The following is a 20,901-nucleotide window of genomic DNA, read 5'->3' on the forward strand; positions in this document are numbered from 1 at the left end:
TGTCGGTCGAGCCCACCTGTGTGGTCACTCGAAGAACGCGGAGCTCCAATTTTACTCTTTCGTGATCGTCCGTCAGAGGCTAGATGAAATCCGAGACCGAACCCAACGCAGTTACTTCACCGCTGGCGCCCTTTGTATCCTTATCCAACGTCAGGAGGTCACCATCTTGTATGGAAGTAACCGCTGAGGAGACAAGTCTCATGCTATCATGGTCAACAAGGCCTCGTATTATTAGGTAGTTAACAGAAAAAAAAAAAAAAAAAAAAAAACAAAAAAAAAAAAAAAAAAAAAAAAAAAAAGGATCACGAAATATTAAGCTTACAAGAAACAAAAAAAAAAAAAAACAAAAAAAAAAACAAAAAAAAAAAAAAAAAACCATAAAAAAAAAAAAAACAAAAAAAAACAAAAAAAAAAAAAAAAAAATAAAAAAAAAAAAACAAAAAAAAAAAAAAAAAAAAAAAAAAAACAAAAAAAAAGAAAAAAAAAAACTTTTTAATACCAATCAGCTAATAAAGTAGATCATGCATATTGCAAAAGTTAGCTCAGGATTGGTGATTAAGACATTACTTCTCTGAACCTTGTGGTTAGCTCTTATAGATACTTTTTCTTTAGCACGCTTTGTCTACACCTTGCTACAACATCTTGCTTTTCCCTTAGGCCGTCTTGCTTCTAGATACATATTTCATCTTTAGCTACATAACGCTGTCATTTTTTCACATACTGATTTCTTCTCAGCTGCCTAGCCCAGTGATCGGCCCTAGGATAGACCGTCTTTGTCTTAATACATTACATATCTTTTACAATTTAACTAGTGGAATCTCTTCATGTCCTTTCTCATGAAGCCATTCTGCATAAACACTCTCCACACCCATGGTCACGTGCAGAGCAGATCACAACACACAGCCATGGAGGAACCTACAGTGAATGAGGCCTGAAGGAGGCACTGCTCATGGAGAGCCCCTACAGGAGCAAGCTGCTGGCACCAATTGGTCTGCAGAGCATACAGCCTGCTCCTGATGGATGGCATCCCATTTGAGGGATACCAGCCTCATGTAGGGGAGAAGGAGGAGGAGGACAGAGCAATAGGGATGAAGAGTTATGGACTGGCAGGGCATCTCAGTTGCCAATTCAACCTGTGCTCCCCCTTGGGGAGAAAATTAAAAAGAGTCAGGAACTGAGAAATGAAGTTGATCCTGAAAAGAAACAGTTCAAGTCTTTTAGCTTTGTCTTTGCTTCTCACCATTCTATTCTATTTTTAACTGGCAAAAGAAGTTAAAAAACCTCTCCAAGCAAAGTCTGCTTTAACTGTGATAATAACTGGTAAGTCATTTCCCTGTTCCTTTTTAGAGCCCATCTGCTTTTTTATTTTCTTCCTCACCCTGTTGGAGGGGGGCTGCAATAGCAGCTGGGTGTATGTGTGGCACCCAGCCAAGGTCAACTCACCAAACCATCACTGGGCAGGTATTCATCTCTGCAGAGCTGCTCCCAGGCCCCTTATGCACAGCCCTGCACTGCTGCCAGAGACTGACACACTGACAGGGACAGGTCTCAGCCTCTGCTCTTTTTAATTTTCATCAGGTTCCTGTTCAGCTACTCCTGCCTGGTTAGATTCCTCTGAACAACAGCAGATTGACTCATCTCCTAACTAATAATGTAATCTGCAAAATTGATGAGCTTTCTGTACTCCTCTGTGAGTCACTGGGAAAGATGCTGAACACAACAGGTGCCACAACACACTTCTGTGATACCTCTCAGGATTTTGCACTCCAGGCATGACATGACCCTTAACAATGAATTATAAGCCCAACCAGCAATCAGTTTTGTTTTGTTTTGTTTTTGTCTTTAACCCTTCTGGTGGTCATAGAATCACAGAATATCCCAAATTGTAAAGGACTCATAAGAATCACTACACCCAATTCCCCACATAAGACCACCCCAAACATCAAGCCCTCTGTCTGAGAGCACTGTTCAAACACTAATTCCAGCATCTTGGTACCATGATCACTACCTCAGGGGACCTGTTCCAGTACCCAATCGCTTCCCTATTACCCATACAATAATGTCTGAACTAGATAAATGAATACTTTTGGACACAGCATCAAAACATTACTTGAGTCAAGATAATTAACACCCTAGTGTTACACTAGTTCTCAGAATCGTTTTTTTTTTTCTAAAGATGCGATGACTTGCCTGTCACAAATTGAGGACAACCTCACCCAAATCTGCAGTCTTTCACAGATGACAGCAAATGATCCTGAGAAATCTCCCAGACAAAAATCTGTTTTCTGGAATACTTACAGTATAAACTGTTTTTGTGGAATTAGTAACTACCCAAAACGAAAGAAAGAAACAAGCAAAAAGAAACACTGAAAACTATTGTACAGAATAATTCATGGTTACTTACTTCCAAAATTAATTTACTCTATTTGTTTTTATTTCACTCATCTGTCTTATTATTCTCTTGTTTTTGTACTGTGTAAGAAACTTAATTCCAGTTGGAAACACTTCCATAAATTCCACTATATTATACTACACTACACTAAGTATACTGTTCCCTCTGAAAGCTCTAGAAACTTTAGATCATTCTGGTCAACAAAATGTGCCATGGTACAATTTGAACTGCAATTCAACACTGAAAAATGCTGAGATAAAGCAATTATGCTGCCTATTCATTCATACTGAGGCCTTCTGTAATTGTACAGAGACAAAGGAGAAGAATCTGAGCAGAATGGATTTTCAGATCATACATGCAAAATAGTACCCAGTATAATGCAGTTCACTCTTCCTACCGCTTAAGTGATTTCCATTTATGCTTTCTTAGGCATACTGTTCTATTTGTGACATGAACCAAATTATATTTCTATTCACAGTTGCTTAGAGATATGAAAGTACTTTGCACCAAATGGACCTCCTCCAATTTTCTTCATTTCCTTTGGCAACTACCTTGGACATTTTACTTATAGTAAAATCACTCCATAAGCAAAAAGAAAGAGCAGAGACGGTCTTAGAGACAACACCCAGGAAAACTGAGCAACAGCAACATCAGCCTGCAAAACTGATTACTCCAAACTCTGGTTGTTGACTTGACATTATTAATTCACAAACATCCACTCTGTTTTCACATCACAGCTCACAGAGCAAAAATTCCTAACTCTGTTCATGTTTGGATGAAGCAGCCCCCACTTAAAATCACGCACTGTACACAAGCATCCTTTTCAGAACCCTCCTGATATACACTGTAAGACATCAGCATCAGAACTACATATCGGAAATCATCAATTACAATTCTGACAAGGTAACTGGTTTTCTTCCAGACGCATGCATGGTTCTCACGATGCCTGCTACAGATTACAGCTGAAATTTAATCAGTACAAATGAAAAAATAATGGAAGAAGTCAAGAGCTATAAACACAGTACTAAAATAATAGATATGAGCATAAGATGAAGGTGTTCCTTCTGCAAAGAAAGAGGTTATTGCTTCTGATATTAAAGCAACCGTGACACTCAGACAACTCAGGAAAAGCCCTCATTTTTATGCGTTTGGACTGTTTACTCACTGAAGAACTTTCTATCATTATCAGAACAAAGTTAATTGAAAAATCTTATCAGACAAAAAACAGAACAATCTACAATGAGTCCAGAGCTACACAAGGAATGGTTGTACAGCACATTAACCTGCCCACTCAACCCACTACTGACAAATTCATACACAAGTCAGTTCAGCTCCTTTGATTCTCAGAGGAGAAAATCAGTGCCTCTTCTCATTATCTGATCATTAACGTCATAAAATACAAATGGATTTACTTTTAAAACTCTTCTAATTCTGGCTGAAACTAATTAGCAAGGGTACTGCTTGGATACAAAGGGAAGCTCATACAAAATTCATTTTCTTTATAATATCATGCTACAAAAAAATGGGAGCTTGGCAGCTCTTTCACTTCATTGTATTCTAACCCTCTGACTAAAAAAAGATCCCAAATCAGTTATGTAGTAGCGTGTCAAAAACAGTACAATCACAGAGCTGCATATATTGAGATGGTTTTTGGTACAATCATATCAAGGTACCTGTTCCTGAAGTCAGTATCAATGACATTTCCAACATTTCAAAACATATACCAATTTTCAAAGGCACCCACGATCTCCTAGTCAGGCTTGAGTGTTCTAATGTTCTTACTATTAGTAAAGTACCTCCAAGATCTAGCCTGGCTTTGTATTGCTTCAGTGGAATCTGATTAGTTATATCCTGTCAATTCAAACACAGATTGCATACCTACTCTTTACCACAGCTATTTTCAGTATCCTACATGCATCTGTGGCAGAAGCAATTCCCAGAGTTCCCATATCCCCTGATGCTGCTTTCCATTTCAGCACTGAGTTACTGGCATGTGCCTGCTCTTATTTCCCTAACTTTCTCAGAAACACCTACCCTAGAGTGACTGCAGCAACAGCCGAGAAAAGTGCTTGTTCGAGTGATTCACAATTCACAACTCATTGTAAGATCATATGCTGCTCACTTAAGTAGTCTGGTAGAGATCTGACGCAGAACTTGGGTGTCTCCAATAACTGTTAGTGCAAAATAAAGCTAAATTCAATGTTATTCCAAAGAAATTGTCAGAGCCGTCAGTGTAAAAAACACGCTTCAGGTGCACATCAGTCAACAGCAGCATAATTTAGAGCCCAAACCCTTCAATGACTTAAGATTCTTCTCTATGGTTTGCATAATATAACTTATGGCCTAGTTAAAAATGAATCTAATGGGCAGCACCAAATGGAATTCACTCACAAATACAAATACACAAAATAAAAAAAAATTAAAAATAATTTAAAAAAAGCATAACCAAAATAATCATTGGTTAAAGGATTGACCTTGAAAAAATTCTTCCTCTGGAAGCAGAATTCGAAATGCACAAGTCAATAAATCAATAAAATCTTTTTTTTTTTTTTGCAAATACCCCCAATTTTTTTAAAAAATGAAAAGAAAAAAAGGTTCTTTTTTACTTTTTTAACCTACTATCCATGTAAAGCTATTCACTGCTGAAAAAGAACACACACATCCTATCTATCACACACACAAATCTACTTAACCTTCTCCCAAAGTTCATACTCTCCAAAAATACTATGTCACAGCAATGTAAGGTCTATGTTGTTTTCCATATCAGTGGATACAGTATTTGAAGTAAAAGTAAAACCAGAGAGACGGACAGGAAAAATCCCACTGTTAGCCTCAGTTCCATTTATAAGTGCCTCCTCACAACATTTACATACACAAATCACGCAAATCAGCAACTGAAGTATGCAAAGTGAACTGATGCCATGTATTGTCTAGACAACCAAAGTCCAAAACTCTGGCTTACCTCTTGGTCTGCACACATATAGGCTGAGCTGAATGTACTCCCTCCCACTTATTTCCATGGAAACAGATACAAAGAGCACAACAACACACTTTGACAGAGCAAATTCTCAGCTTCAAAATGCTGTTTTTCAACATAGTCAACACCGTGAGCTGTGTGTTTTTGCCAGCAATGAACAACAGTCTGCATGTTGCACTCATAAAAATCTGCATCAGTGTAGGTGACACACAGTCACCATCATAGAAACACACCACCCACCGCCTCACTGTGCTTATATCCTCTATCACCAAAAACATCCAAGAAGCATCAATGAATGTCAGTGGAGGCCATTTTTTCCACACGGAGGAACTGAGTGATACATAATTGCTTCAAATGCACTTTAATGTCAGATGTTATTCTGACAGGGTGCCACTCTGCTGCCATGTGTCCTGTGGCAACAACATCTAATGAAATAACGGTAAGGAGTTCAGTCCCTACTGCCATACTGTCAATATCTGCCACTGATACTGTGAGCTAACAGAAAATAATAATACAATAGGAGGCTTTACTTTTGGAGCAGACCTCGTTAAACATATAGCATAGTTAATGTATATAGATAACAAAACTTCTTTCAAGTTTTAGGATTTTTTATTCAAACAAAGAGAACAACAAAAACCTAAAACTGATGGGATATCTGTCTCCATTTTGTGAAACTAAAGAACCAGTCTGGTTTGGTGGCAGTGGCTGCAGTTCTTTATGGGCTCTCAAGGTGTTCATCAGAGATTTTGGACAAAGTTTCCTGTATTTCATCCCTGAAAACAGTTGTCCACAAATGTACATAATGCCAAAAAAAAGCACGGTGAAATGAATAACTCATAATTGTGAAGCAAGGAACTTTTTCTCTGGTAAAAGAGGGCTTATAAACTTATAAAGGGTAAGGAGACATGACCAAGCTTTTCACTGAGATGAATGTCTGATATCAACTCAATACATTCCATTTGAAAATTTGTGGGTTGTTTATGTCAACTTAAAACAGAGAGGCAAATACACAAAAAAAAAAAAAAAAAATATTTTTTTAGCAATCCCAAATCCTTAAATAGTTAAAACGTCAGTGCACAATGACATTAAAATTATCATCTCTTATAAAAACTCTGGAAAAGTAATACTTAGTTTCCTTTCATAATATACTGGTAGAATCAGGCACATGTAGCTGAAAATACCGTGACAGTTTAGGGTATGGATAACTACAGAGAAATTGCATTGGTTTACTGTTATAAGGAGGATAAAAATGCTTGTGAGAGACGCAACACATATCATTATACTTTTGAGGATAAAAACTGTCCACTACATTTTCACATGCTAAGTCAGATAGTATCCCAGAAATAAATTGAGATAGTCACAAGTGCTAGTGACTGCAGGGATTCCAAAATAGATCAAAATTCTGTTGAAAAACAGTAAAAGAAAATACTTAAAACATGCAAAAATCTGGTTACCATTAAGTTCTGTACCTCTTCCACGGTAATCAGAAATACCATTGTGAAGAACTCACTCGTTTGTAAATAACTGTTTGTGAAAAAAACATCTGCAAGTAAGCCATTTTGTGGACAGGCTATCACATCTGCAAAGTACACCTGATGTTTTCACACAACTTGATACTATTCAAACATAAACACATAGGCATAATAAATTGAGATTTATATATATTACATTGCTAATTTTCAATTACTGTTTACGAAAAAGATAAAGAACCACAAAGGATTGTTATGATTTACATTCTGTGTATCTTACTACAGTGAAAAAAATCCCTATGATTACATTGTCCTGGAACACAGGTTGTTTTCTTATGAGGTTGGTAATAAACAAACAGTATGTTAAAGTGATAAAACAGTTACTTCTCATCCTTAATTTTTTAACTGCTAGACACTTTTAAATTTATTCTATCACTACAGTTTCAAAGTCAGTGCATTTTCTCAAGCTGAATGGGCAATCCCAATTTATCCTCCTACTATAAGACAAACACAAAGTCAACATCAGTCAGCAGACCAACCTGCAGACACAAACTGGCCCACAATGACCCAACCATTCAGCTTTATATTATCTCTATTCTGTCGCTTAACCGATTTCATGGCTTTCTTGGAAGACATGTGGATAGAATATGAAAAGTGGGATAATGAAGAACTGAAGCTGTAAAATAAAGGCAGACATCTGAAATCCTGCAAAACAATCAGGTTCCACACGGCCCACCTTTGTTGACAAACATAGATGCCTGGGCAGTAGCGGATGTAACACAACATGGGTACCAACAACGATGCAGCCATACAGAGGAAGACACTCCATCTGCATATTGCAGTCTTACTGTTGACAGTTTTAATGTAAGGGGTTCTACAGAAAGGTCCAAACTAACCAAAAGTGTAGCTCTGTCCCATTGCACAGAGACCACGTACTTGGCAAACTTTTATTTGATAAGTTATGGTCCTCCTTGGCTTTTCTCCAGAACTGTTTTTTTCTGAATTTTGCAACATGTCTATTGAATCTTGCTGTTTCCTGGCAATATAAACAGGGACAGAACATTATCTGTAGGAGCAACTGCACAAGAGCATTCCTCAAACAAAGAATGACAGACCTGAAAGAGACAATTCCCTGAATGAGTAGCTTCCCAATCACCTAATCATTCTGAGAAGTCAAAAATACAGTCACAAAACAAGGCTAAATGGTGCCACTTTCATTCCAAAATAAAAATAAAATAAATCCTTAATAATACCAACATTGCCTTAAAGCTGCGTGCAGTGCCAGCTGACTAGTTTCTGAGATTGGGGTGTGTTGGCTCTTTGTTGTTGTTATTGTTGGGTTTGGTTTGTTGGCTTACAGAAACACTTCCTGATCAAAATTAAAATCTGACAGCAAATCCTTCCAGCAATACTGGAAAACCACCTACATTAAGAAGAGAGCCAGAACAGTAATAAAGTCACATTGCTACCTGAAACCTGAAGCCTTAATGAATACTGTCAAGGAAACCATCTCTTCAGAGCTATCCACCTCTCTCTGTGTGGATGTTTTTCCTGAGCTACAAGCAAGTTCACAAAATTTTACAAAGCTATCCTTGCTACTGAGCTCATCAGCTTCTGGAACTTCTTTTGCACATCTTACACAGTACCTTCAAACAAATACAAAGTCAGAATACAAAATTAACCACAGGCTACCCATGGATACAGGCTGCGTCTTGTTCTTAGCTACACCAATGCAAGTACTGAGTTGAAAATGCTACTTATAAAATGAGCCATTTTGAATTTAAAAGAGTGCAAGTACAAGAAGAGTGTGGGATATTGTTTCCAACAAGAAGAGTTACTTAGACTTTGTTTGAGAGCAGTACCAAAAAGGAAATGTGGAAACTTGCTTTCAGCATAGTTTCCAAATAAAATATGGGTAAGTTCTTTAGGGATGTCCACAAAGCTACAGTGACATCTCCATTTAGCCCCCAGGAAAGCCTTCAGATAGTAACAAGCACGTGGATTAAATATTAAGCATAGACAAACAGATGATTCCAAGTATACATAACTCCACAAATTGAATAAAGGTTTGCATCACTCACATGATTACAGCAGAACCACAAAGATGTAAATCAGCTGTTCTTCTTTCCTCATTAGAATTATTGCTTTTTCTAAATTCAATTGAAAATCTCTGTCTGGGGCTTGGCTAGTTACCCTAGAAACAGATCAGACCCTCAGATGCTATCTTCTTCTCATGTACTGTTCCATATTCCAGAGGATTTGTAATCCTGGGATATGCAGGAAGAAAATCCCACTTAAGGAAGCTACAGTTAAACTCAGAAAGAATGTCACTGATAATACCTTTCACTTTCACTAATTTCCATCTCAGATATTTGGATGTCACTGCTCAAAATAGCCTTGCTGTTCAGGGCTTCCTAATGTCACCCTCCACCAGCCTATTCATTGTTCTGAAAATGGCATTGTAATGTGCTCCTCTATGGGACACTTCTGGGAGCAATTAGTGCAAGTGTAAACAGAAGCCTGAAACCTGATCATTGCTATCAAAATATACTAAGAGCCGCTTGAAACAGAAAAGGTAATCTCCTACATGTAGAGAGGATTATCAATTCATTATTTCTACCCTTACTCCCTAACAACAAAGCAGCACTTTAATCTTTTTGGTCATTCCACATAGAAAGAAACACGTAGGACATTCAGAATGTCTTCCAACTTCCAAGCATTTGCAGCACTTTGCACACAACGCACACCGAAGCTAAGTCTTTACATAAGCTTCAGTGGATTTACCCAAGACACAAAAGACTATCAGTTCTTTAAGAACAAGCTCTAGGCATCAGGCAGTTGTCCTTTTAATAAATACAAAACATGTAATTAAAAGACAATGTTTACATTACTTTAAACCTTGTAGGTTCCCAGAAGTCACAAACTCTAGGCCTGAGCTGCCTGCCCATTCAACATAAAACTGCAAATGCACCTCCCCCCATTGTCACAATGATTTCTAATCTGAGTTGCAATGGAGCAACAACAGCAATTATCAGATTTAGAGAACAAAAACAAAAGTTGACAGTTCCTTGGCTCATCTTCCAGTCACAATTAAAATTCATGCAGAAAAAATGACTATTTCCATATTGTGTTAATGTGCTCACACTTGGAGACTCCCAGGATGTTGCTGTTGAACTTCAAAGCCATGAAGCTTCAGTGTGTCTTCAAACACCTACAACTACTAACAAAAGGCAGAAGCACAGTCACCATGAAGTACAGGATACAGGCACACCATCAGCAAAGCATGTAATTTCCCTGTTTCAGCAAGCAGGCTCCCACATGAGACACCATCAAACAACAGCCTTTGGAGTCACCTCAACAGAGCAAGTGATGCATACGCAGTACATGGCAACTAAGACCATGCTGTCTTCTCCACCCTACTTCACTGTTCTTCCAGTAACAAACGTCTGCAAAAGTTGGCAAAGTAATGGATTTCACACAGCTTTAAAAAGCAGGGTAAATCCTAAAGATCTCAAAATGTAACAGAATCTGATCCACTCTGTTGCGTGAGATTGCAGTTTTTCAGTTCTGACTCAAATCTTAGGCTCTTTCTTGGTTAAAAAAATGAATTTAAAAAGTTGAGGGAGGTAAGGAATAGTACTTTAGATTTGCTAAATCATTAAATACTCACAAGTAAAAAAAACCAAGCATTTCCATTTTTAGTACATTCAGGAAATTAGTAAATTCAATGAGATACAATAAGTTCCTCAATTCTCAGTAGTACTGAGGCCACAATACCAGTTATAAGCAGCTGCAATAACACCACTTGCAATTTGCAGCTCTTACCATTCAGCAGTCAAGCCTGATGTCTGATTATTGTCTGGGAAAGTACAGATTGTGATGGCCTAATTGGCCACGCTGTTCACTGCCTGCTGAGGGCATAAAGGTGATGGGCAAAATGTGAAAATAGAGTTGTATTACAAAGAATTATCATGAAATTCAGCATGATTAATGAGACAGCCACACTGACAGAAATAATGATAATCACTCTCCAGTTGCTAATGAGCATTTGCCACAACGATAGACTTTTAGAGAGAAATAAGGCAACAAGGATCTTCAGAACTAAAAAGGTATTGCTTGGAACACCTACAGGGAAACAAGCAGATGACCAAAATAGCTAAGTAGAGCAAAATGCCTTGCAATCACAAAAACAACTCCATCATTTCACAAAAGAAAAAAAAAAAAAATAGGTACAAGGGCTGCTCTGAAAGTAATGCCTCCCATTTCATTATGTCAGCTCATGACATCAGTGGCAGATGCTAGTGTTATGGCATTGGAATAAATCCTTAAGATCCTAAACTTTTAATGAAAAGTTATGTTCCAAGACTGGAAACCTGCTACTAAGACTCTAACATCACCTTCTAACATCTCACCCTACATTCTTTGCTGTCTCTCTTAGGTCAAAATTTAGCAAAAGCAGTTATTTTTCTCACAAAGGCCATTTTGAAAGCACCATACCCGGACTTCTGATACATCTCGTTTCAAAGAAAACAAAAAAATGGTTTTACTAGTGTTAAAACTAAATGTAATTTTTGAAGGAAGACTAAAAACCCGATTTCTGCCCAAAATCAGTATCATTCTTTTACTGACAGCTTATAAAGATTATAAAGAAAACAAAAGACAAAACTTGTTTCTGCAGTCCAGGAACACATCTCATCTGCCCTTAGAGAATCAACAAAACAGCAGAAGCTCTTGCACGTATCAGTGCACAAGCACGGCCACAATGACAGAGGAACTTCCCCTGCTAACCAAGCATACAAAAGTGTCATGTACTGAATATGTAGTTCTTAACAAGAGAAACTGTGCCCACATCTCTCACAATGAGGTCTGTATTTCTGCATGTCAATGAGCACCTTTATTTGTGGAAAGAAAAAAAACAAACATCATCTTATTGATGCAACATGTATGAATAGATACCATCCCAACAAATACCACTCAGCATTGTTAAAAAAATCTGATTACAAAATGCTTTGATTTCTTTGATAGTAAATTCAGAAAAATTCAGGGAAAGGGAACTGAAGGGCTTTTCCCCCATTTTACAGTATCAGAGCTACACAGAACAGTAACCACACGCTGTCGATCCTTCAGCATGAAAAGACAGAGATTTATTTAGCTACGCTGGGCTTCTAACTGCAGACTGTGAAGCAATTCCTGTCATAATGGTGAAGCACCTCCCAATTTTTAAGCTACAAGGCTTACCCATTAATCCAGTTCATGACTCTTCAACAACTGCCAAGAGATAAAAGTTGTTGTATTTTTCTGAAACAAATGCTTCTAGGTGAAATGCACATCCAGATGTGTGAACTCACACAATGTTCTTTCCATGTCTCCTCCACAGGTTCAGCAGACCCTGCTCAAAGCAGCGCCTCTCAACTGTGAACCACTGCAGATAAAATCCACCATTATGTCACTGTTTTTTCTTGTTGAATGTATCACATTCACCAGGAACTCATGAATGGAGCTTCATTTATTAAGCGTGAGATTTAGCCCCCTCAGGGCAAAAAGGAACTAGTGGACATAATTATGACGTAACTTACAAGCCAGATATTGATGGATGGCAATAAAAACAAAACAAAACAAAAAAGAAGTTTAAATCCCCACCACACGCAATCCAAACACACCTAAAATACACAGTACCCACAGCAAAACATGAACAGGTGCGCCAGACACAGAATGAGATGCATCTGTGAGACCACCTTACACACCTTACCACAAGCATAACCCATGAGCAGGTGAATCTGAAAGATGACAGTGCTATCATGCCTTACAAGAAGAAATTCCATATTCATGTGCAACAGTTGAGTACAGGAAAATAAAATCATAACAAGCACACAAGAAATTTTCCTCTCAGGTACCTGAGACCGAAGGAACCAGGATTAAAGATAACCTTGGAAACAAAAACAAAAGCATTTCTACCACCAAGTCCCTAAACAAAACTGAAAACAATATTGCTGCCATCTCACGAAAAGCAAGGTGAAATCAGTATATCTTCATTGCAATCTTGCTTCTGGCATTCAAATGCTTCCTGACAAGCAACAGTGTCAAAAATCTCATCAGTTCTGTGTCAGTGCTTGGTAAACTATGAACATCAATAAGAAAAGATCTGGGAACCATTAGCAGGAGAATCCAGAAACCACTGTCTGTGAGGAAAGAACACCACACAGTAATACTTTCAGCTGATGAGCAACAGATCAGGATGACTAAAATCCTCAGGCTTTAGTCTCCTCAGCAGAAAATGTGTTCCAGATATGCATCCTTGAACTTTAACAGGTAATCCATCCATTTTCTGCTAAGAAAAAACTTAAATAAGCAGACTTACTCCTTGCAAAATAAAAGCGTGGTGGTGATTTTCAGAGCGAATTCTCCCTCTCTGTGAAAAAGAAGGTCATTCTCCTAATTATTTTATCTAATGGAAGACCCAATGACCACCTGTATAAAAATGTGTCTTCTCCTTGCCTTGAAATTCACACACAGACTTGGGCTTTATTGAATACTGACTTGGATCCACTAATACAGTGAGTTTTACCCGAATTATCCAGTACATCCATTGTTCAGCACCCTCTTACAGCTAAAAAGCCAACCCAGAAAAGTAGCCACTGAGGCTTGTGTGATCCTATACAATAACAACAATGTTAGATATTGCGAAATGCCTTAAAGCAGCAAGATTTCCGTCATGGGTCAGAGAAACATGAAGACCTCAATAAGTGTGGTGAACAAAGGGACAGCAGAAGTGTATCCAGCCACAGGAGTTCAATCTTTCAGGGCTGTGTCTGGCTTTTTTAATGCTCTAAGCCGTAATAACAGAGACACAGAATATTATAAATACAAAATAATATCAGAGCTCGTTCATGCAGCTTCAACTTGTGTCCATTTAACCACCAACAGACTGAAAATATATCTTTCTCTTTCTAACATCACAAAAAATTTCTTATCATAAAGCTGTGAACTCCTTCCCTCTGATACAAGATGAAAGACACCTTCTAAAGAAGAGCACATACTCCTTAGTACTTCAGTAATCTTTTAATATGTATTTTTTCCACATTGCCATTCAGTTCAAAATGCTTCTATCCACCATAAAGGGGCAGTTCTTCCCACTGGTGCTTACACAGATCTCTTCTGAGAAAAGTTCTTTTATTTACTGGTTAAAGACTATCACAGAATCACCAGTGCTGAAAAAGACCTACAAGACCCCCCAGTCCAACCATCCACCTGTCACCAATAGTTTTCAGTAGAGCATGTCCCTCAACTATTAAGATGATTAAGAACTAGATCTCAGAAACATCTGCAGTCTCACTACCAATGCACCAGAAGACGTGACATAACATCCCACATCTCTGAGGTAATTCAGAGGCACCTCACACATCAGTGCGACTCTCCAATCTAATATAAGCACTGATACAGGCAGACAGTGTATTTCACATTTATTTTAGGAAGATCTGCTCGCTTATTTCCTTCAGCCAGAAATTTTGTTCAAGAGATATCTTGGCTGCAAACCACTGACCAAAATAATGAGATCAGTAGTTAGCTAGAAATAATAGTTATTTTCAATGAGATAGTTGGATGTGTATCCAGAACATTTTGATGAACTGCACACTGAAGTATTAAACGTGTCTAACTGATGATACACAGATGTGTCTGCTGTAGTCTTAATTATATCTACATTTACATTCAAAACCAGTTTGGCCTAACTTGAAACACTATCATTCAGCCTTTATAGTTGTCTTAAATAAAGAAATAAAAAGTCATCCAAGTGTGCATTAAGGTAATTAACTGCTTGAGTGCTTCCTCCCAATGAGGAAGGGTAAACTCGCACGTCACTTCCACCTACAGATAAAACTGCTGAACCTAAAGCCAGCATGGCACAAAGAGGTTGGGCACTGCTACTGGTGAAAACCACGCGACTAATGTGAGATTTCAAACAAAGCCTAAATCACCCAGGCATTGTCAGATCAGATGTAAAGTAATGGCAAAATGGCCAGGGTCCAGAAAGCCCAGATGCTGAAGCTGAGCAGAACCACCACACCAGGCACAGAGCAGCTCTCTCCCTGCTTTGAAGGCAGGCTGGAGGCTCAGCCCGGGAGGCTCTCCTGCACTGCTCACAGCCCAAGCACCTTCCTGTAGGAAGAACCTGTCAAGGACTTTAGGATTTGCTCATTGTTACGTTCTTATGAAATGAAATTAAGCATGCCAAAATCTGAATGATGTCATGGCAATCTTCTAAGTGGATTACATTAATCATTTATCAGCAAGGCAAGAGAATAATTGAGTGAGAGCAGAACCTGGAGTTTATCCCTATTTATCACTCCAAAACAAAGAGTACAATAGCTGAGAATATCAGAAACATAAATAATATGAATGGATTTTTTAAATGTCCACAGAGATATACGGAGATTACAAAACTACATATTATTTTTACATAGGATCTTCTACTTAATGCAAACTACTGAAGGAGATTTTCGTTATCGGCTGGAAGGTAACTGCACAAAACACAATGAGGAGGAAAACATCTTAATAAATCTTTCATTTTAAAAAAACAGTGATCAAATTTTTAGCGTGTTACAACATTACTGAAAACAAAAATGTTTCCTGAATTTTGGGAGGTTATTTCCTCACTCTGATAGTCTTGTGAGTCCAATTTTAAAAAAGCAGGCGGTGTCATGTGATGAGATCAGGTAATGCAGCAAATAAACCTGCATCACAGCCTGCACGGAACAAATGCAGGAGGACTGAGCTGAAAAACAGAGCCCAGCTGAGGTGACCGCTGTTTCCTACACAAAGCAAGCACTCTCTGCAGCAGCTCTGGGCTCAGTGGCAGCAGCACAGCCAGCAGCGCCCAGCTGGGCCTGCTCAAAGAAAGCCCAGACTCAGCAGCACAACCTCCTGCTCACCGGCTGCAAGCAGAACCTTCTGTACATTGTTGTTATTTCTGAATCCCCCAGAGAAGCAGCACCTCAATTCCAATTTCAGACACGAGCAAGCCAAGCCCTACACACACTGTGTGCACACCTTCTGTCTCAGTCACCCGGTTTGAGCAGAGTTTAGATCAGATGACGTTCAGGGATCCTTTCCAGCTTATATTATACCTACGATCATAAAAGAGCTGGTGTAAGAAAGCTGTTATGAGAAAAAGTAAAAAAACCCACTGTTCCCCACACACATCCCACAGACAGTGCCAGCCTCCCACCACGGCAGCAGAGATAGTACCCACTCTCCCCAAATCCATTGTCTCAGGTGATGTACTGAAAACAATTGCTTCTGTCTGCTTACTGGATCTAAAGCGTGTTACTGAGAACATTTACTTCAGCCCATGGAAGACCTGACATAGACCTCTGCCAGCTAATGCCTCCCCCACCAACTAACATGGATGTCTGTTCATTTTTTAAATACTCTTTCTGAATTAATTTCTGAATTAAGGTTTATCTGTGAGGCTGGACTCGATGATCTCTTGAGGTCCCTTGCAGCCCTGAGATTCTGTGATTCCGTGTGATTCTGCTTAAGCAGCACAATTTCAAACCTCATCAAAGTCCCATCAGAATACACACTATAGAAACGCACAGTGATAGTAATGCTGTCATCACAAACTGCAACTCACATCTCAGAATGAGTTATTAAAAACAAAACAAACAAAAAAAAAAACCCACCTAGGGATATTAGGGGAAAAAAATCACATTTGTATGTCCTTTAACCTTACCATTATGTTCTGATGATTTGTCCTTGTTTACAAACACCTTATATTACTCAGTGCCCAAGCTCCTGCTCACCCCAATACCCACCATTCTTCAGGCACAACATTTGTCAGAAAAAATACCTCAATGACCACCAGCAAACGTGGAAAATCAGAAACATTCTGTCTTCTCTGCAAAAACAAAAATAATGGCAAAGAAGAAAATAATCTACCCAGATCAATGCAGGACATTTTTTTTTCCTCCCAGGTATGAATCTATATAGAAAAAAAAATTCTTCCCGTTGTGTACCATTGCAAGCACAGAAAGAAATAAACAGAGAGTTAATTTAGGGTAATTGCTTGATTGATCTTGGCAGCAGATGATCACGTTTTACCGACTTCATGGCTCTGCCATCCCAATGTCTTCCTGACCCGTACCTAACTTTTAGACTTGAAAGAATGGATATCAAATTCAGCAGGGATGCTCCTGATGCTCAAAAAGAATGTCACAGAGGTTTAGAAAATCATAAGAAGTTGAAAAAATAAATTAGCCCTAAAAGGATTCAGCCAAAAAAATCCAAGGATGTGCTGCCACATCCTCGGAATATACCATGTTTACCAACAGATTTTTTTATGACGTCTCTCACTCTTACCTCTCATTTTGATCTCACGCATGATAAGGTGGCTGTTGACTTACAGAGAGCAGTTTTTACTGAGCAGTTAACAATACTTAATTGCTGGCTTATGAGCAAGATTTGATAGACCAGACAGATAATCTGAGTACATATGATGGTACGGGAGAAAGGCATGTATCTAAAAAAGACTTCAAAACATCCCCTGTATTTTAAACATTCTGAATTACATAGATTTCACAGATCATCTCATTTTGCTGGGCTATAAGAAAACCAGAAGTTCCCACCATGGTCTACCTCAACTAGAATTTTCATTGCTTTAAATACCCATAATCCATTTCTTTCACTAGTTTCCTTTCTGATGTACTAAACCCCACTGCTTATCAGCAAACAGCTCTTCATACAGTCTTATCAGAAGATGAAAAATTCTTAAGAATAATGTCTAAAATTACACAGATCATCATCTAGGGAACACCTTTTAGGACACGATCCTGTCTCTACAATGAGATGGAATAAGTGGACATAACAGCTCTGCCCCTTTTCCCAACAGCATCATCCTTCAGGCTCCTTGGAAACTGGACTCATTTCATCATTGCTTACATGAGGTTGAATCCTTCCCCCCAAAAAAAGGTTCTGGAGCCCTGGAGCACCTTGAACGAAGTCCTCTGCCACCTGCAACTGCTCCTTGCTTCAGTTCCCATATGCATGGCAAGCGCTGATCAGAACTGGGACAGGGATCACCAAAATGGCCGTCTATGTGAAAGCTGCAAACAAAGATTATTCCCCAGATCCTTCCAGTAAAACAACGAACATATGACATTCTTTTCTGTTCTTTTTAAAGAGCACGGTCTCATGCAGTGGAAACAGAAAAATACCATCACACTGCTCTGAGCAGCTGGCTTATCAAATCAGTCAATAGTATGAAGCAAAACAATCAATCTGTTCCACAGAAACCTTTAACCTGTACACAGTACGTATTACACACAATCTGTTAGAAATAATGAGCAGAGGATTGCTTGCTAGATCTCTGATTAAGCAGAAATCTTCATCTTCCGTAAAATGAGAGAACCACATTTAAAAATGCATTACCAGAACATCAATGCTTGACTTAAATCGACAGTAATAGGATCTCGTTCAAAGTTAAGCCTCAATTAATCTAGCTGCACTGCTTATGGGCAATGTTTATTACACTGTTTGAAGTTAATATTATATAACCTATTAATATTTTTTAATTTGGGGGGGGATGAGGTAGAGGGGAAAAGAAAAGGTCTGATTCTTCTAATTCATAATCTAGCATCAATCCAGAACAGATACTGTCAATAGCCATCAATCTGTGTGCTGAGCAAAGAGATGCCGAATCAGATCTTTAAATGTTGAGACAACTAGATACAAGCAGAAAGCTTGAGCACTTGCTTTGGTTTTCCTTCATGACTCCAAAGCTTATTGTATTTTTTTGAAGGGATTGCTGGTTTGGATACTAACCCTGAATGTACACAGACAGAGTAACACCCCAGTGCCAACCTTCCTGGCCAACATTTCTGGACTTACTGCTCCATTTCCCTGTCTTGTTTGCCACAAATACTAATGCACGCTGAGACAATCTCAAACCAAGTAACTAAAATACCGCACATGAACAATCTCACCGACCTATTAAAAGCACAAAACAAGAAACTCAGCAAAAATTTTTTCGTACCTGCATGTCTTTTATGCAGCTGGTAGAGAAGCTGCTTCTAAGAAGCAAAAGCTAACTGTACCTTAAAGATGGACACAGCTTTCATACTGCAGGCTTTCTGAGTTTAAGAGTGCATCACTGTACATGACTGTGGCTCAAAATGGTATCAATGAAATCAGAAGCCAGTTCCTTGACCAACTAAAATGCATTTATAACCAATACTGTGCTTATCTCTATTTCCACAGTCTTGTAAGGGGCCAGCCTTCTGTCTGCAACAGCTCAACAGTCTGAAAAGCATTTATATTTTAAGTAAAGACAGTGTTATAATGCAAGACAAATGCTTCAAAATGCAACTCACAGCGCCCAAGAAAAACTCAGACCAATAAACTGCACGACCCGTACCACGCAGCCGACCTTGAGTTGCCATTACTTTGTGAAAATCAGGTTAACCTGAAATCTCTCAGATCCCCCAACTTGGGTTACACGGTTCCAAGGGAGGGAGGCAAGCTGCTTTTTGCTCTGTTTCTTATTTCAGCCACTAAACATGCACAGTACCCTACCCAAAGTGCATCACGACGACGCATTTTCTGCTCTTGTCTTTTCTATGGTCTCCCACTACAGCTTGCATGACGCTCAGTTTCTGGGTTTAAATATGCACTAATGCACCAAAGAACCTTCTGCCACCCATCACTTTCATGCACTGAGCTGCTGGGCAGCTCCTCCCCACTGCCTAACACGGAAAAATGTGAATGTGTCCGTTGCTTTTTGTTATCTGCACATCACTAAGATGTAACACACCTGGAGAACAAGCAGGTTCTTTGTCAGCACCAGCGTCTAGGAAAACAGGGTGCTGCTGCCTGTTTCAGCCACGGGGCTGCAGAGGCAGGTGCAGCCGTCTCGGATTTGACAGCAATGCAGCAGAACTTGAGGTATTGTGACAGGGATATTTTCCAGGGCAAGCTGCTGGGGACCGCAGGCCGCATCCGCCAAGCAGGCGCAAAATCGCTGCGGCACGGGGCGAGCTCCCGTCAGCGGGCACAGCGCGATGGGCGCACACCGGGCAGCAGAAACGCAGTACCCGGCCTGCCCTACACCCACAGCAGCTCCGCGCACGCACAGCCGGCGGACATCCCTCTGGTTGCTCAGCAGCGGCGAGAGCAGCCGGGTCTGAAACCAACTGCAATCCTACAGCCCTGCAGGAGGGAGAGCAAAAACGCTGCAGATTTCCCAGCCGAGGCCCGAGCTCCCGCATCTCCTACGAGGCAGGCTTACGTACGAGGGCGGCAGCACAGCACAGCGCTGCCCGGACCGTCCCTACTAACGCTGATCCTTCCAGAAACAGCCGCAACGCGCGGGGCCACCGCAACCCCGCCATATCCGGGCCCGCCGCCTCCCCCGACCCGCAGCCCCGGGCACCGCAGCCCGCCCGCCGCTCCCTGCCGCCGGGCACGGCGCACGGGGGAGGAGGGGCGGCCCCGCAGCTCGGCCCGAGCGGAACGCACAGCGCCGAGCCGGCTGCACAGCCCGCACCCGCCCGCCGCTCCTCGCTCGCGGAGCCCCCACGAGGGAGGGGCGGCCCCTCCCGTAGCCGTGCCGATGGGCACCGCCAAACGGGGTCCCGATCCCGCGCCCAGATCGCGGCCCGGCCCCTCCGCACCTGGTGCGGGTCCGCGCCGCCTCCTCACCACGCAGGGCGGCTCCGGCGGGGCTGGCAGCGCAGCGCGGGGCGGACAGCCCGGCAGGCAGCGTCTCCTCCCGCCACCATCTTCCTCCGGCCGCCGCCCCCGCCGCCAGCACCGCCCGGCACGGCCCCTCCCGCCGCTCCGCGCCGCCCTTCGCGTCAGCGCGTCGGCCGCCGCCCTCCTGGTCCCGCGGCGGTGCGGGGCGGTGCCGCCATGACGGGCTGCGCTGGTGGGAGCCGAGGACATGGTGGCCGCGGGCCGGGCTCATGTCCGCTCAGCGGGTCCCCCGAACGCCTCCGGTGACTGGGAGAGCCCGGCCCGGAGCCCGACCCTGCCGCGGGGGGAAACAGTGGCTGCCCGGCAGGCCCCGGGGC

The 20,901-nt window shown here is 40.8% G+C and overlaps 1 protein-coding gene across 4 annotated transcripts in view; it reads right to left on the reverse strand.

The window, feature by feature from the left end:
* Positions 1-20,655, reverse strand: part of APBA1 (amyloid beta precursor protein binding family A member 1) — an 82,881-nt gene extending 62,226 nt beyond the window's left edge. For 3 of the 4 annotated variants that reach the window (XM_032441525.1, XM_032441524.1, XM_015849085.2), the window contains exon 1: positions 20,503-20,655. The gene's annotated coding sequence lies outside the window, so the exon portion shown is untranslated. The remainder of the gene's footprint in view (positions 1-20,502) is intronic. The other variant, XM_032441523.1, reaches the window with a different exon arrangement.
* Between the last annotated feature and the right edge of the window lie 246 nt (positions 20,656-20,901).

The sequence above is a fragment of the Coturnix japonica genome, chromosome Z, assembly GCF_001577835.2.
Source record: "Coturnix japonica isolate 7356 chromosome Z, Coturnix japonica 2.1, whole genome shotgun sequence".
NCBI classification, from domain to species: Eukaryota; Metazoa; Chordata; class Aves; order Galliformes; family Phasianidae; genus Coturnix; species Coturnix japonica.